General features: G+C 46.9%; 1 pseudogene; it reads right to left on the bottom strand.

Moving 5' to 3' along the window:
* Window positions 1-627: 627 nt before the first annotated feature.
* On the bottom strand, window positions 628-2,559 carry LOC147855397 (PKS-NRPS hybrid synthetase cheA-like; annotated as a pseudogene).
* Between the last annotated feature and the right edge of the window lie 5,337 nt (window positions 2,560-7,896).

The raw sequence follows: 7,896 nt of genomic DNA, 5'->3' as shown, positions 1-7,896 counted from the left end.
CATCTTTTGTCACTTATATTTCAGTTTTGTTTAGCAATATTCACTGTTTGTTAGTTGTCTCTTATGTCTGGTGGTGGAAACAAGAAACACGCAACTGAAATAGGTCTAGCTATGTCCATGGATCAAACAAAGCATTGTAACCCGAAACTTCTCTAAAGATACAACTTATGAGTCACGTAGGCAATAAAGTGGAGAATGTTTATATCTTCTTTCCCAATAACACTTACAACAATACCTTGTTGGAACAAATCTGCTTGTCTAAGACAAAGGCAGTCGTAGACTAGAATTTCCAACAAGCTTATTCCCCAATGAATGATAGGGCATAGTTAAGTACGAGGTCCTTTGTTAAAACCGTGTTCCTCTTCCAGCGAGAGGATGCAAAAGAGATTAAACCAGTGACTTGTCAAGTGATTTGGTTGTTGTTGTGAAGTACCAAATAGATAAAATGAGTTATATTAATGGAAGTCAAATACAACCTTCTTGGTATTACAAAAATAAAAATAAAAATTTGATAGTTCTCACCTCAACCAAAATGTTTTTGTGATATATATCAACTATTACACTTTAGAACCTCATAAAAAGGTTTATCAACTATTGCATAAAAAGGAATCGTTCTCAATAACATTCTTAGTACTGCAGGGGCAAATAACCCAAATGGGGGGGCACATGCATATTGCAAGTGCGTGCATCGTGACCAGCTTGATCACATTTGGAACATTTGCGACCGGTAGAGTACTCAAATAGTGACTTCTCCCTTTGGTTGGCCTTTTTGTTCTTCGACCCTGCAAGGCGACCTCGCTTCCTAGTTACCACCACTGGATTGGAGAGAGACTGCAGTGGTGCCTGACTTGCTTCATCCAATCGTGTCATGAGAACAACAACATGGTCATCGTCAGTTTCATACAACCTTTGCTCGATTTTCCTCATCAAACGCTTTATGGGAGACAAACATGGCTCAACTATAGAGGCGTGTTGAACCATTGAACACGCAATCAAGTGCCATTGACAGTGAATATCGTCAAGATGGAATCTTTCATTTCTTTGGATGCATCTCAAAATGTCATGACAACATGGGACACCAAAACTTGATCGAAACAACCCCGTACATTCATCACCATAATTGTTGTCAATAACTTTCTTGTACTGCTCCAATAACTTGTCTAATGCGTGTTTGGATATCTTCTTTACTAGCGGCCTCATGAACTCGAGTGCATGTCGATGTGCCTGTGTAGACTTGTCATACTCCATTTTGGTGTTCAATTCTGTCAACTGTGTGTCCAGTAGTAAACGGATTTTCTTGAATACAGTGAGTAGATCGTTATTTACAATGCCTAAAACCCTCTTGACAACATAATGGTTGCCTTCAATGCGAGAGGTGCTGGTCATTCCAAAGTGAGGGAAGCGACCAGTCCAATAACGTACAATCTTGTCTTTGTGAATCAGCCAAGTCTCGTATACATACTGCACCAACGCATCGTGACTTGGTCGCCATTTCATTTGAAACGTGGCCCAGTTAGCCTCAAAATCTAGCTCGCTGGAAGAGTATAGAAGCTGGTTCCAGTCGTCCATATAGGCGTTTGTGTCGTCGGTGCTTGCAAACTTCGTCGTTGCATAGGCCAGAATGTTTTTGTTGACATGCTAGATGCAAAGCAAATTCTTTGTAGAAGGGAACACGATAGCAATTGCAGTCATCAATGCAAGTTCTCGATCAGTTACAATTACTGATGGCTTTGTCACAAATTCAAATGACTGCAATGCCCAAACATACATGGCTTCTGTCTCGTTGCATATGAACGCAAATCCAACATTGAACGTACTATTTGTAGTCGTAATTCCAACGATGTTGAGCAACGGCATGCCAAATCTATTCGTTTTGAAGTTGCAATCCATGACAAATACCACATTGAACCGTCTGGCAAGATCTGCTGACTTTTGATGACAAAAGAAAAGGCCACTGATTGAGCCGTTCGAGTTCACCTTGGAATTGAAGATAAAGTCGCCAGTGGAGATCTCATCGTATAACGCTTGAATTAGCGAGCGCCCGTCAAGAAACTCGACTCTTGCAACCACTTTTTCGTTGTGGATTTCTTTCCTGGTGGTCCATTGATTTCTGGTTTTTTCTCTCAAGTAGGCCAAAGTTGAAGACGCACCAACTCCAGCATTTGCCATGTCGCGAACAATGGTTTTTTCTGTATCAGTTAGTCTACGAGCCGTTGATATACCACCGAGATTGTCAGAAATAGGATGATTGTGTACAATAGTTGCCTTTTTAATAGTCCATTGTCCCGTTTTCTTCGAGAAGTTTGCTCTAATGAAGAATGGGCAGTCCATTAGACGAGTCCATGTTTGTCTTTTGCGAGTATCGTCAGTCAAGCCTAGAGGGTTGCGATATTTTCCCCCATAATAGCACTTGAAAGTGACTTTTCTATTGTCACTATGCTTATCCACCACAACAATTATATTTTGAGCACGGAAATGGTCCTTGATAAAACTGATTAGAGCCCCTCTCTCAGTGAAGGTTCTATTGATAATTGAAGCTGAAGACGGTTGGGGAGACATGTTGTGAAGCCAAAATGGGGGATTAACAAAACTACCAGAAATTTGGGGGGCAAAATAGCCAAAATGTTGAGGAGTACCAGAAATTTGGGGGGCAAAATAACCAAAATGTTGAGGACTACCAGAAATTTGGGGGGCAAAATAGCCAAATTGTTGAGAATGACCAGAAAATTGAGGGGCAAAATAGTCAAAATGTTGAGAACTACTAGAAATTTGGGGGGGAAAATGGAGGGGACAACTATGTGTTGAGCTACAAAGTGAGAGCTATCAAAATGTTTTTTTTTTTGTGAGGGAGAGAGAGCTATCAAAATGTTTTTTTTTGGGTGAGGGAGGGGGAGGAACCAAGCTATATCAGAGAATGTTTTTCTGTTGGGGTAGAGGAACGAAAATGGGTTTGGGGGGGCCAAAATGGGGGAAGAACTATCAAAGGGGGGGGGAGGGGGGGGGGGGGGGTGGTTTAGCCAAAATAGCCAAAATAGGGGGGCCAAAAAGTTTTTCTCTTTTTTAGGGGGCCAAAAAGGTTTTTTTTTCTTTTTTTTTTTGGGGGGGGGGGGGGGGGGGGGCAAATAGCCCATTCCTTAATAAAAATATGATTAGTATTTAGTCTCCTTTATAGTGTCGAATAAAAAAGGGGGAGTTTATGAACCTTTATTTATTTATTTATTTTTGAAAAAACCAATATTTTTATATTTATTAAAGAAATATGATTAGTGTGAAGTTCCATTTTTAATCCTAGATAAAAATATCCATAGAATTTAGGAGAACAAAAAGGGGGGAATTATTTATTTATTAAAAATAAAACGAATACTTTTACATTTACATTATGTGAAATGCACATAAGAGATCAAAACCAGCCTAGTTAGCTTCTTACTTCTTACTCAATTTTTAGTTGATACAAAGGTACCAATTTGGGTTGGCTTAGCTAAAAAGGGTGTGCTAAAAGGGTGGCACAAAGGAACATATGCACACCACATTTCCCCCCTGAGAGAAACAAGAGACTGAGGAGTAGGAGCAAGAACAAGAATAGGAACAGTAATAGGAGCAGGAGCAGTGGCTTATCAAAGGAGGGGGAGCATCTGTTGGAGATAGAGCTCCCAAGTGGCACTATCCATGTGGGCAGGTGTCGAATGGACATCAATGGACGATTCTGGTGGGAGACGAGGGTTACGCCCATAGAGTGCTCGAAAAGGGTTGATCCGTGTCGACGCCTTATATTGATGTATTGTAGGCATGGGTGACGAAAGGCAAGATTTGATCCCAAGTTTTGTGACATGGATCGATGTAAGCGGCAATCTCCTTTTTGAGGGTCTTGTTGAGGCGTCCGGTGAGGCATTTTGTTTGAGGATGGTATGGGGACTTAAACACCTGTTGGACACTTAGTTGAGCTACAATGACGTTGCGAACATCCCTGTGGATTTGGCGGCCCTGATCAGATAATAGTTGGATGGGGCAAGTGATTAAAAATGAGCTAGCAATTGGCGGATAGAGATCAATCCCTCCTGCGGACTGAGGGCCACCTGGACTTGGCTAAGGTTGGGGACAGGAGGACTATCGTTGTCAAGAGAGAGAGAGAGAGAGAGAGAGAGAGAGAGAGAGAGATAATTGAAAGAGAATTACTATATTGAAGAGTAAAATGGATTACAAAGAGTAGGCTACAAAATGGCGTTGAACTAATTTAGGTTTGGGATGAGTGGTAGATCCCTATTTATAAGTAATAGAGAACACTCTAGAATATTCTAGGTTATCCTAGAATGTAGAGTAATCTAGATGATTTCTAGAGTATTCTAGAAGGTTCTAGTGGTATAGAACACTCTAGAATATTCTAGGTCATTCTAGAATGTCGAGTAATATAGAATATTCCTATGATATTAGATTTCATATTCTAAAAACTATACATATAAGAATACTAATACAATGTTTAAGGATTTGACATATGTACAACAAGGTCGTGGGTTCAAATCCTTTGAGTCATAATGTGAGTGTCATGATCCTTTCGATGCATGATGTGAGTGTTATCATGACAATCATGTCAGAAGGGGATCAGGGAAAGATCAATTGGTGGAGAAAGATCAATCCCTCTTGTGGACTGAGGGCCACCTGGACTTGGCTAAGGTGGGGGACATGAGGGTTATAGGCGGATAGAGATTAATCGCTCTTGTGGACTGAGGACCATCTACACTTGATTGAGGGCCACCTGGACTTGGCTAAGGTGGGGGACATGAGGGTGTTAAGGATCTATGTATTGATGGAATAAGCTCCTCGATGTCGTGGCGGGATTTGGACCGACGTATACCCTCTTGATGGCGAATCAGGCGGAGATGGTTGTCAGATACCTCCGAGCCTCACACTCACTTAACGATTAGTAAATGATTAAGCACGATATCTCTCTCACTCTCTCAAGCTCCCTCTCATAGACAATAGATTAATAGCTATAGACAATAAGATGGAAGAGTATGTTTATTATTAATCCTCTTTGCTAAGAGGTCTAGCACCAACAAGGAGAGAGATTAGTGTTCTCTAACGAAACACCTCACTAATCTCTCTTAAGCTCAAAGGTTACAAGAAGGAGGAGAGGAAGCTCTAGCTCTAATCAATAGGAGATCTTTACAAATGGGAGAACCCCCACAAAGCCACTACTATGTGGTTTATATAGCTTTCACGTTTAGGGTATGGGCCTTTCACACTTGACCGTCTCTTTCCTTTCCTTTCCTCTTGTCGTTTCCTCTTCGTACTACGTCCTTGTTGATGCGTTCTTATTCGTGACTGGTTGTGTTGTTATTCCAACGCTTAACATCCCCCCCAACCTAATGAGTGCACTGTGGGAGGGGAGCTTTGGGCGTCGGGGGTGAGTAGAATTGAGTAGGGGGGTTCGGCTGGGGGCGGGTGGCGGCGGAGATGATGGCGAAGACGGCGGATGTTCAGTGGTGGGAGCTAGATTTCCTGCAGTTGGTCGGTTGTTGTGAAGAAATCTTTCTTGGGGCCGGTGAGCCAGGTGCAGGTGTTGTGGGGCGGCGAAGGGAGAAGGGGGGTTTCGACTAAAGCTTATGTAAGCGGGGAAAAAACATGTGTCGATCATGGTTTCAAAATCCTTTTTGTAGGTGGCGGGGAGTATGTTGACGCAGGTCCAAAGGCCGACTAGTTGGCGGCGAGTTGGACCTTTGTTCAAATCGAAGGCGAGGCCCCACGCTGGGTGGTTGTGCCTTGGAAGGGGGGGGGCTTCGTACGGGCCAAAGTCAAGGAGAATGAGTAGAAGTTGAAGAAAACAAAGGCTGGCTTGAATGTTGGGGTCCGGGACGTCGAGGTATGTATGTAGGAATCTTCGCATGACCCGGATCATGCCGGGTTCGGTCAGGGATGTGCGCGGGGGTCGGGGGAACAACGGCCAGTTGAATTGAAGAGTGGGTAGGCGTGCCTGGGCGGTGCGGAAATCGTGCCATGGCCAACGACGAGGGAGGGGAAAAAAGGTGGGGCCGGTGCACAGTTTGGGGGGGTGGAGGGTGAGCCATTCGCGGAAGGATGTGTGTGCGAACCAAGGGAGACGCCACGGGGGTTGGGTGCCAGGAGGTTCGAGGAGGGGGTCGGCGACGGGGTGGTGCCACCCTCGAGTGGGGGTGGGGTTTGCAACTGCCCAAGTAGACATCTTATCACGGTAAACATGGGGGTAAAGGAAGATGTCAACTTGGGGTTCGGAGGCGACTTCGGGGTAATAGGTGTAGAGGCGGGTGAGGAGTAGGGGGGTCTCGCAGAAGTCGAACTCCCAGGGAATGGGGGCGGCAGACTGATTGTCAAGACGAGTGTCCCAACTAGTACCACTTTCGATGCAATCAAGGGCGGTTTGGAGGCCGTGGGTGAGTTGGTCGCGGTCAACCAAATCGGCGTAGAAGGCCGCACCGTTAAATCGGGCGCTCGGGGTGTGGAGTAAAGGAGGTGTAGTGAAGATGGGGGGGGTAGTTGTTGGTGGAGCATGAGGTGGGCGAGGGGGTGGTTGAAAGGGAGAGCTTTGCGGAGGATGGCCTCCGTGAATGTCCGACCGGGGTGGGTGACGACCCGTGTGTGGAGGGGGAAAGGGTCGGGTGGTGCGGGGGGGGAAGGGGGTGAGCCAAGGGGGGTGTGCGAAAGGGGTTGTCACCGAACATGGGATGTGTGTGGTCGGGGACGCGGTGTTCGTTGAGGTGAGGGTGTGGGGGTGAGTGGTGAGGGGGGAAGGGAAGTGGGCTAGTAGGTGGTGGGGGTGGGGGGGGGGGGCTTGGAGGCGGCGAGGAGGGAGGGTGAGGGCGAGGAGGCGGCTGGGTGTCGGGTTCATCAGGTGAGTCGTGGTCCCAGTCCAGGTCGATCTCCGGGGGGGTGCAGGGGGTGCAGGGGGTGCGGGGGTAGGAGGGCACGAGCACGAGCCTCATTGAACGTCATGAGTTGATACTCGCGGGAGACATCGAGGTATAGGGCTAATTCTGGTATGTCGTCAGCCTCGAGGTCGGCGGGCCAGTTGAATGTGGCATATTCGATGCTGAATATGTGAGTACGAACCTCGACGTCCCAGGTGGTTTGCCAAGCGCGTATTAGCCAGAGGAAACCGAAAGGGGGTATGTAGGTCGTGTTTTCCAATAGGGTGTGGGTGAGGGTGTCGGCGATGTGGTGTAAGCGCACCAGTGTTGCGAAGAGGTGGGCTAGCTGGTCTTCGGTGACTTGCATTGTGACATCAGAAGGGTAGGTGAAATAGATAAGGTCGGAGATGTCTAAGTCGGGGGTGAGGGCGGTGTGAAGGTAGGCCATACCTTCGAGGAAAAAAATGGGGAGGTGTTGGGGGAAGAGGTCGCCGGCTGGGGGAGCAGGTTCTTCGGTGGCTTCCTGGTACAACATGAAGAGGGCAAGGGCGTGGTTGTCTTCGGGGAGTACTCGGATGAAGGTCTGCCGGTCTGGGGGTGTGGTGTCGTCAAAGAATACGCGACGTGTGGTGGCTAACGACCGAAGGACGCACATTGCTTGGATGAGGAGGCTGCGTGATGTGCGTGGTGCAGTGAAAAGTTTGGAGAGCAGGGAGGTCGAGGTCACGTACACCGAGAGTGCCTGGATCATATTCGGAGAGCCAGTTGGGGTAAGGAGAGGGGTCTGAACGGTGGAGGGGTCCGTCACGCCGGGGGTGAGGGTGTGTTCAAGGGCAGCTTTGGACGTGCGGAGTTAGAGGATGTCCTTTTTGAGGTTGGCGCATTGGCGGCATTGTTTGATGAGGGGACATCGGTTCCGTTCATTGGCGACTTCGACTTGGTGGACCATGGCGTCTCGTTCAACCTTGAGGATGGTGATCTCACTCGTGAGTTGGTGAGTCGTGGCCATGGCGGCGGC

This window comes from Azolla caroliniana, unplaced genomic scaffold, assembly GCF_043228905.1.
Source record: "Azolla caroliniana isolate FFs.n. ecotype wild unplaced genomic scaffold, voAzoCaro1.0.p SCAF_14, whole genome shotgun sequence".
Taxonomy (NCBI): Eukaryota; Viridiplantae; Streptophyta; class Polypodiopsida; order Salviniales; family Salviniaceae; genus Azolla; species Azolla caroliniana.
This window is presented reverse-complemented; position numbering and strand designations above follow the sequence as displayed.